Source organism: Delphinus delphis, chromosome X, assembly GCF_949987515.2.
Source record: "Delphinus delphis chromosome X, mDelDel1.2, whole genome shotgun sequence".
Lineage (NCBI taxonomy): Eukaryota > Metazoa > Chordata > Mammalia > Artiodactyla > Delphinidae > Delphinus > Delphinus delphis.
In genome coordinates this window covers 105625956-105636497 of record NC_082704.1, presented here as the reverse complement: position 1 = coordinate 105636497, position 10542 = coordinate 105625956, and positions in this window count along the sequence as shown.

The following is a 10542-nucleotide window of genomic DNA, read 5'->3' as shown; positions in this document are numbered from 1 at the left end:
GTCAGTATTATAGATGATTTTAGTGAGGGGGGTACATGCAAGCAAGCACACATTTTGGCAGAAGGTTCTGCCAGTTACGAGGAGCAGATGTCTCTGTTCGTGAGTTTAGTGCTTTTCTAGATATGAGAAGATGCAAGAAATTGGGCTCATAAAATCTTCTCCTGAAAATATCTATCTGAAGCCCTGTTCTGCCAGTTCCTCCCAGAGCACAGAGTGCCTCATTCCTGGTCTCCACCCTGAACTCTTTTCAGGGGGGTGTTGAAGGGCAGCCACTGCAGTGGCTAGAGACTTCGTTCTTGTAAAACCAGGTGGACAGCAACAGTTTTTAGTTGGCAGTGGAAATGTTCAGTGTCTGTGCTGTTCCATTGGGGTAGCCACTAGCCACATGTGGCTATCGGGCACTTGAAATGTGGCTAGTGGAACTGAGGAACTGAATTTTTAATTTAATTAAATTTAAATAGCCACATGTGGCTAGCGTCTACCAACTTAGACATCATAGCAAAGTATGCAAAATACATCTTTTTTTTTTTTTTTTTGCGGTATGCGGGCCTCTCACTGCTGTGGCCTCTCCCGTTGTGGAGCACAGGCTCTGGATGCGCAGGCTCAGCGGCCATGGCCCACGGGCCCAGCCGCTCCGCGGCATGTGGGATCTTCCCAGACCGGAGCACGAATCCGTGTTCCCCTGCATCGGCAGGCGGACTCTCAACCACTGCGCCACCAGGGAAGCCCTGCAAAATACATCTTGATTTGGGGCAGAAGACTAGGAGATTTATATAGGCTTAGGTTTGACTAATAGTCACAAAGTTAGGCCTGTATACACACAATATTATATATTGTATAATAAAGATTTAGACAACCTACTGGTCATGCCATGTGATGGTGATGGAACAGGAGGAAGAGAAGAAAGCCTGGGTCTGTAGCCAGAGGAGGTGGTTGAAGAAAAAGCACCAAGGCCTGGGTGGGAGGAAATTGGTGAAGAACATGAGGAATCAATATACAAGTGCATACGGGGGCCTGGCCTTGCCCAGGGAGAAGCTGCAGGTGTATGGCCAGTTGGTCCCACCCTCGAGGGGCTTACCATCTTTGGAGTTGAGACAAGATCTGTCCGCATAAAATGCACAGTGAGCAAGACAGGCCATAATGCCAGAGTTATGCCAAACAAATAAATACATATGTAAATATGCAAATACACAAATAAATATGTAAATATATAAATACTGTGTGCATCCGAGAAGGGAGAGATCTGGGTCAGCCACAGGTGTTAGGACCAGATGGCCTGGACTAATTGCTGGCTCTGCCACTGGTTGTGTGACCTTGGGCAAGTCCTTTACTATCTTTGTGCTCTGATTCCTCCTCAGAAAATGGAAATGATAAAAAGTGCCACTCTCAAAGGGTTGCTGTGGGGATTAAAAGACATACTAGACATGAAGTGCTTGGAACAATGCCTGGAACGCAGTAAGTGCTCATGAAGTCTCAGCAATGACCGAAGGGCAGAGGAAATGGCGGAGTAGGGAAAGGGGCACTGGCTTTCGTGACCTCCATCCACGAAGGCACCTCCTTTCATTGTAACTGAAACTGCTCGTGAACAATTTGATACTGAGCAGAGTTGTTATTTATGGTGTAACGAGCTATTTTCAAATGCACTCACATAGCAAAAGTCAGGGAAAAATAAGTAAAACATGTTTGTAGGTAAATGTCCCCAGGAGCAGAGCCTGAGATGAGGATTCAGGTTTCTTCAGGAGGAAGGGCAGGGTGGGAGCAGGACAGGGAAGGGGAGGAAGGCAAGCAAAGGATGATCTTGAGCGAAGTCCCAGTCGAGGCCAGATCCCCAGGGGAGCTCTTGAGGGTAAACTCACCCCAAGAGTTTGTCCCAGATCCAAGCCAGGCAGCTGGGCTTTAATATGCCCACACCTGGCAGTCATTGGCTGAGTTCTCCCCCAGGAAGCCTACAACCCCAGGCACGTGTCTACCCTCTGCACTATGGGCAAAGCAGTGTCAAAAGCCTAGAGGGCAGAAAAAACACACAAAACTGTCGGGAGGGTCGCACAGGAACAGTAAAGGGGATGAAGCACCTGAGCTCGGCTGCTGAGCGCTGTGCGTTTTGCTGAAGGAGGCCGGGCTGGGAACTGATTACGGTAAATTGATGACGCTGATTGCTGAAGGCTCACGCTTCCGAGCAGCTGATTTCAACGTTCGGGCTGTATAAGATGCCTGGAGGAATTGCTTGGAATGCAGATTCCCGGGCCCCACCGGCAGAAATTCTGATTCAGTTGGTAGTGTCCAGGAAAGCTCATTTTTAACATGCTCCCCAGATAACACGGATGTGGGGGCGGGGATCCTCGGGCCACGCCCTGAGCACCACTGCTTAGGGGACTGACTGTTGGAGGCTGGCGAGGGGGCAGGGCGGGCGGGCGGGCGGGTGGGGGGCGGCTAGCTGGGGCCGGGTTTCCAGGAGCACTGAGTCAGTGTTACCAGGAGCTCACTTGTGAACCCACGTGGAAAAGCGCGGAAACAGCCTCGTGAGATGCCTGCCAGGGGTGGATAGTCAGGGAGAGGCTGCTGAAGCGCAACCGGCCCGGGCGCGGGAGCGCTCATTATGTGAGCCCTGAGGGCAGCGGGGGATGTGATTTACGGAACTGCAATCAGGTGGTGTCTTAGCACGCACGAGGAGACTAGGATTCGAGCACAAGCAGTTTACTTGGGAGGTGAAACCCGGAAGCACCAGCAGGAAAGTGGGGATAAGAGGAGGAGGGAAGGCAGTCAGGACAAGTTATTGGTGTCAGTGAGCAGGTGACGACTGGGGACAGCAGGCAGCCTGGGGAGCACGCATCTCCAAGTGGCTCCACTTGGCGGTGAGAAACTGGGATGTTGTGCGGTCGGGTCCCTTTCATCAGTGATTGAGGACCGCTCCCTGGAACTCCTGGCTGCCCTGGGTGTGTGGTGCGCACTCTGCAGAAGGTGGTGGTGAAAGGCTGTCAGCCTGCGTGGGACTGAGCGCTGAGCCCACACGGGCAGGACACCTACGGTGCTGCCAGGGCGGCTGGGAATTGCTCACCTCGCAACAAGGACAGTCTCTTATGAAATCGCCTGCCGCCCGCGGGGTTGGTGTTAGGCGGGCCTGCTGGTCTGCAGCCAGAGGGCAAGCTTCGCCCGCGGGCCCTCATCCCTCAGCCGCGGGCTTCGAGGCCTTCAGTCGGTCTGTGCAGCCTGGCTGGATTTCCAGGACCGCCTCGGCCTAAGGATGGTAAGGGGTCCACGTCCTGCAGATCATGAGGTTCCAGAAGATTTACGCCGCTTCTGCTCTGGAATTAGCATCCGCAAGGTAAGGAGGAGGCAACAGCGACCACCCACCCTTGCCTAGTATATTTTCTGTTTACTCCGTTGCTGGATCTCGGAGCCGCGCTGGGTTCTCTGAAAATCCACCCCTTCCCCCATTGCACCAGGCTGAGCGTAAGAGCAAAACTGGCTGTGAGAGGCAGCCAGCGTTCGTGGAGTTCCTTCTTGAACTGTCTTGTCTGTTTCTTCCTGGTTTAATCTCTGGCCTTGATCATGTGCCACTGTCTTTTTTTTTAAATACAATAGATTGGTACAGTGCCCGGTACAAGGTAACTGAGCAGTAAATGTTATTTTTTTTATTATTAAATTTATTTATTTATGGCTGCGTTGGGTCTTTGTTGCTGTGTGCGGGCTTTCTCTAGTTGCGGCGAGTGGGGGCCACTCTTCGTTGAGGTGCGTAGGCTTCTCATTGCAGTGGCTTCTCTTGTTGCGGAGCACGGGCTCTAGGTGCGTGAGCTTCAGTAGTTGTAGCACGCGGGCTCAGTAGTTGTGGCTCGCGGGTTCTAGAGCGCAGGCTCAGTAGTGTGGTGCATGGGCTTAGTTGCTCCGTGGCACGTGGGATCTTCCTGGACCAGGGCTCGAACCCGTGTCCCTGCATTGGCAGGCGGATTCCTAACCGATGCGCCACCGGGGAAGTCCCCCACTGTCTCTCTTGTTTACCTTTCTTGCCTTACGGTGCTGATGAGAGCGTGAGGAGAATGCTACACCCATCCTAATCATCACCCATGAGGTGACAGTGGGAGTGATGGGAAATAGGAGAGAATGACAAGGACAATTTGACCTAGCCAAGAAAGGGATCCCCAGGCATGTGTCCAGAGTTTAGGAAAAAAGATTTTTAAAAATCTACCAAAAATATGGGCATGAGCTCGTGGTCAGAGAATCCAAAAGATAGAGATGAGCAAGAGAAAATGGTTGCTAAAAAAACCTGTTTGTGATACATCACCACAAAGGAGGCTGGAGAAGAGAGCAAATGGGGCAGATCTAAGGAAACCATCAAGGCTGCACAGAGGGCTCTAGATAGCTTTGATTTTAAAGCGATATGTACAAAACCAGAAATCTGGCATCATTAAAGGAGAAACACAAAGCATGTCATAAATTTCTCAGGATCGAAATCAAAAGACCAGAATAAGCTCAGATTTGAGAACAATAGTAATGATAGCAATAAAAAAGCTTTTATGTTCTATTTGAAACAGGAAGAAGGAAAGGATGGGTCTGCTTGGGGCGAGTGAAGTGATACAAAAAATGGCAGAGAGAAGAAGCACACAGCTTCTGGTTTGTCCTTTTTCTTACTGTTTATCAAGGCCAGTGCTCTTTAACCTGGAAAGGGTGAAAGACTCTTGGTTAAACTAGGGGTCGGTGAAGAAATTAAAAAGAGGCCTTGGGTGTTTGGAACAAGTTCAAGTCAGGCACTCTGTAGGTGGAAGGGGTTGTCATGGGGGGTAGGGTATTCTGTTTTGTACGTCAAGTTGTCAATGTCAAAGAAGTGTTGTCTCACAAAAAGAGAGGGGGAAATGAAGGATCTGAAAACCATGGCAAATGAAAGGTTCTGGGTGGGTTTAGCCTGGAAAGGGGGAGACTTGCAGGAAGGCCATCCAAGCTTGGAGAAGGACTAGAGCGCGCTGTAATAGGGTGGAGAGCGTAGCTGAGCCCGGTGGGTTGACATTCTGGGAAAGTCCAATTCAGTATTACAAGTTCCGAAGGCTTCGAAGTAATTACCATTGACTAACTGCCTCAAAGCAACGATGTCTCCATAACAGTAAAGTTCAAACCGAGAGTAACTGAATTTGTCGAGACTGTTGTGGACAGAATTTTCTAACAGGGTATGAGGTTAGGTTAGGATCCCAGGCATTTGTTCTTAGCTTTTTCTAGGCCATGGACTCCTTTGAGAATCTGATAAAATGCCCTTTATGTTAAAATGCCCATCTGTGCCAACACACCACTTTTTATGTTCAAAATCAAGGAGTCCACTTTCCCTAAAATGGGATTGTGGTCCCCAGGTTCAGAAGCCCACAGCTAAAGGGATTCTTCTCTCTCTAAAATGCAGCGATTCTAAACCCTTTCCCTAGAAGTTGCCCTTTCACGAATCTCTCCCCAGAGGTCTTTTGTAAACATTTTCATCGCTGGATTAAAAAAAAAAATGGACAGGGCGTTCACCTAATTCATGAAACCAGCTGAGTGTTCAGGGCGACCCAAAACTTTGTTTCTTAATGTATGATTTCTGTCATGTGGCAGAACTTTCTCTCAACACCTGTGTGTTTGACACTTGCCACACACGATCCAATGCCAAATCTCAAAGTTTCGACTTTTTTAAAAAAAATCATGAAAGGACTAATTCCAAGTTGTTTGCCCTTGGCTTTCCCTGTGTCGGCTTCAGGTCAAAGCCATGTTGTAATACACAGAAGCACCACCAGATGGCACCATTGGGAAAGTCTTGCTTTGCTAGTTGGTTTCCCAGCTCTGACGTCTATTCTAAACATAGCCTGGTAAAATGCTTATGGAAGAGGGAAGAGAATCTATTATGGGGGAGGAAAAACACCAATGACAAGACAGCCCTGGCACTTTCTTGGATTTGGGTATACAGAGTCAAGCTTTGATTACTTCTACTTCTTAATTGTCCGCTTTGGGAGGCAGATGCATAGATTTATGTAAAACGTAAGCATTTCTTACATCCACATACATACATATTCTGCCTCTGCTGATGCTCTGTGTGATTTAGAAGCTGCTCATAAGTTGGGGGAAGAGCCTCTTCCTCTTTTGGATTGTAAACTTGCACATTCATTCTTTTATTGCGTCTGTCTCCTACTTCACTTCCAGTAAGTTTATTCGGTTTGCATGGAAACATCACAAAAGGCCTTTCTGGGAAAGGAAAATCTCGGTTACATCAGCTCTCTCTGCTGTGAACATCAGGCCAGTTGGAAAGATGAAAGGGAAAGGAGAGGGCAGAAGTGAGCATGGATGGAAAGCAGGATTATCCCTGAAATTGACATGTCTGTTCGATCGTCTCTTGCTCCTTCCAGCTTTTTCTTAAAAAATAAGTTTTCTCAAAACCCGTGTTCGTGCTACATTAAGCCTCATGTTTCTGTTTCTCATTTTACTGCTTGGGATGGCATTTGCTGCCACTTGGTAAGCTTCCTTAAGAGAGGGAGTGATGTCGGTTAGACTACAGTTACCTGTGTTGAGAAAGGACCCTCCATTGTTTTGTGGTCTTTGGCAGGCAGCTAGCAGATGCCATGTCTCTTTGGGGCACAGCTTTGGCCAGCCTTCTCTTCATTTTTATACCTGCAAGTGGAAAATCACCACTTTAATGAGCCACATCCTCTGTGGAAAAAAATGTTTGCAATTACCCAACAGAGGAAAACGCCCTTTCTAAGATCTTTGAGAAGAGGTACTGCAGACCGCCCTCCACCCCCCCCCCCACCAAATTCACAATGGGGCAATTCTTCTCGCCTTACATTCTATTTCAGAGATAGTTCTGCTAGAATCCTGCATTTCTGAGCGAAGAGTTGTGAAACAGAATTCTGGAGTGGTACAGCTGGGAGAAGCCAGGCGTATTGGCATCGAGGAGGCATCTTCCTGGTCTGGCTCTGTGCTGGGCATCCAGGGCATGCAGAGAGTAAAGAGATACTGTTCCTCTCCTCCAGGAGCTTCCAACCTAGTGGGAAACACAAACATACAGAGACCCTATGTTATGCCTGGAATTATAGTTGAGTGCCAAGAGCAAAATAAAATCAAAGTGCAGTTCTGCTTGGCTGGGCAGGGCTGCAGCAAGTGAAAATCTACTAAAATGCAGACTGTTAGCAAAGTCAAATTATCCTTTGTCCTCAAAATGTAAGTAAGTGGATGGATGTGGGCTATTTTTCTTCTTCTTTATACTTTTCTGTGCTTTGTAAAAATTCTAAAATAAGCACGTTTAGGTTTTTTGCCCTCATTATAAAAGTAAGTGGGAGTCTGAAGAGGAAAACGTATACTTTTTTTTTTGGTAACAGTCATACTAATGTTAACAAAAGCGAACACTTATTTGGTGGTTACTATGGTGCCAGGTACCATTCTAGGTGCTTTTATATATTAACTCATTTAATCTTTCTAGTCACCTTATGAAAGACGTGCTGTTATTAAACCCATTTTACAGAGCAAGCAGTTGAGGCACAGAGAAGTTAAGTAGCTTGCCTGGGTTGCCGTAGGATTTAAGTGGCGGGGCAGACTGGCCCCAAAGTTGGAGTTAAACTAAATAAGTTTGGTGAACGTTATGAAGGAAGAGTTTTTCCTCCTGAATTAATTTCCCAGAGAACTGAAGCTGGTCATCCTGTCTCAGGATTGGGCTGGGGAATGACATGTTCCTGGAGCAGGATGGGTCAGTAAGGGCAATGCTGGGATTGGAGGATCAGGCCTAAGAGGCTCAGTTACTTGGGGGAGCCTGCAAGTATAGACCAAAGAGTTTCCAGCTGGTTGGCCTAGCCTGGCCTAAAGGGTTGTGGGAAATAGCAAGTCCTTCTCTAGAAAAGCTGCTCCCCCTGGGAGGGAGTGTGGCGGGGGTGGGGGGTGGGGGGGTGGGGAGGGACAGAGTTGTGGCAGGTAAGCAGAGTGTCATGGAGAAAGGGATTGGGGTTTGGGTCAGGGGTTAGCGTTACATATTGGGGTTAGGGTTAGGGATTAGAGTCATGTGATAGGGTTTGGGGTGAGAGGATTGTGGGTAGAGTCTGGTACTTGGCTTAGCGATAAGGATTTGGGTAACCATCGGAGTTTAGGGCAAGAAAATACAATACGGAAATATCTTTGCATTCTCAAATGCTAATGGGATACATTCCTATGGTAGAAGTCTCTGGATTTGAAACACACCTTTATGTTTTTTTGAAGCACAGATTTTTTTGGTCTTTTTTATTATGGTAAGACATACGGTCTGGTAACATAAAATTTACCATCTTAACCATTTTTAAGTGTGCAGTTCAATAGTTTTAAATGTATTCACATTGTTATGAGTCAAGTTCTCTAGAACTTTTTTTTTTAACATCTTTATTGGAGTATAATTGCTTTACAGTGGTGTGTTAGTTTCTGCTTTATAACAAAGTGACTCAGTTATACATATACACATGTTCCCATATCTCTTCCCTCTTGCGTCTCCCTCCCTCCCACCCTCCCTATCCCACCCCTCCAGGCGGTCACAAAGCACCGAGCTGATCTCCCTGTGCTATGCGGCTGCTTCCCACTAGCTATCTATTTTACGTTTGGTAGTGTATATATGTCCATGCCACTCTCTCGCTTTGTCCCAGCTTACCCTTCCCCCTCCCCGTATCCTCAAGTCCATTCTCTAGTAGATCTGTGTCTTTATTCCCGTCTTGCCCCTAGGTTCTTCATGACCTTTTTTTCCCCTTAGATTCCGTATATATGTGTTAGCATACGGTATTTGTTTTTCTCTTTCTGACTTACTTCACTCTGTATGACAGACTCTAGGTCCATCCACCTTGCCACAAATAACTCAATTTCCTTTCTTTTTATGGCTGAGTAATATTCCGTTGTATATATGTGCCACATTTTCTGTATCCATTCATCTGTTGATGGACACAAACTGAAACACTATACCCGTCAAAAAACAACTCTCCTTCCCTCCAGCTTCCGGTAACCACCATTCTACTTCCTGTTTCTATGAGTCTGACTACTCTAGGTACTTATGTAAGTGGAATCATTCAGTCTTTTTGTGACTAGCTTATCTCACTTACCATAATAACCTCATAATGACCACAAGGTTCATCCATGTTATAACATGTGACAAGATCTCCTTCCCTTTTTAAAAAAATTAATTAATTTATTTTATTTATCTATTTTTGGCTGCATTGGGTCTTCGTTGCTGCACGCGGGCTATCTCTAGTTGCAGTGAGCTGGGGCTACTCTTCGTTGCGATACACGGACTTCTCATTGTGGTGACCTCTCTTGTTGGGGAGCATGGGCTCTAGGCACGCGGGCTCAGTAGTTGCAGCACGCAGGCTCAGTAGTTGTGGCTCGTGGGCCCTAGAGCGCAGGCTCAGTAGTTGTGGCGCACGGGTTAGTTGCTCCGTGGCATGTGGGATCTTCCCGGACCAGGGCTCGAACCTGTGTCCCCTGCATCGGCAGGCAGACTCTCAACCACTGCGCCACCAGGGAAGCCCTTCCTTCCTTTTTAAGGTTGATAATATTCCATTGTATGTGTATACTTTATTTTGTTTATCCTTTCATTTGTCAGTGGATATTTGGGTTGCTTCCACCTCATGGCTCTTGTGTGAGTAGTGCAGCTGATTTTTGTGTGTTCATTTTGTGTCCTGCAACTTTGCTGAATTTATTAGTTCTAACAGGTGTTTTTTTGTAGTCTCTTTGGGGTTTTGAAGTACAGATTTTTTAAAAAGCAGCCTCAGTGTAAGAACAAAATATTAATGTATGGCTGAAATTATGAGCGCCTCAATAGTTCTTGAGAAAGTAAGTTGAAACTTCACCAGAGATAACATTTATCCAAATTCCAGTAAATCTGAAATTCATGGCACCATCAGTTTTCCCCCTTGACATAAAAAAAGAGTAGAGTAATTGTATAATAGTTCCCTTTGTCCATTACATAATGGAGGGAAGTGGGCAGCTTTGTCAGTTAATCTGTTATAATATTCATGCCTGTGACTTTTTTTTTTTTTTTTCTGTACGTGGGCCTCTCACTGCTGTGGCCTCTCCCGTTGCGGAGCACAGGCTCCGTGTGCGCAGGCTCAGCGGCCATGGCTCACGGGCCCAGCCGCTCCGCGGCATGTGGGATCTTCCCGGACCGGGGCACGAACCCGCGTCCCCTGCGTCGGCAGGCGGACTCTCAAGCACTGCGCCACCAGGGAAGCCCATGCCTGTGACGTTTTTGTTTTCAATGACATTTCTATTCCCTTATCCTTCTAGGGAGGTTTCTGATAACCATAAATAGTTTCATAATGCCAGTGCAGAGCATAAAACACTGCATTAGGGTTTCTGGAGATTTCTGATTACGGTGAGTATACAGTCCATGGTGTTTCAGCTTCACGATTATGAAGTTCACAGTAAGAGATGGTGGTGCTAGTAAAGGAAAAGGTCTGACTTTGAGGTTCATCTTATAGGTCAGTGCTAGCATCTTCTCTTGAGGCTCCTACACATACTGTAGAAGAAATGTATTTGCAAAATCTCACTGCAAAGTAGGACTCTTTTTCAACAGATTGTTCGCCTATGGCTGTC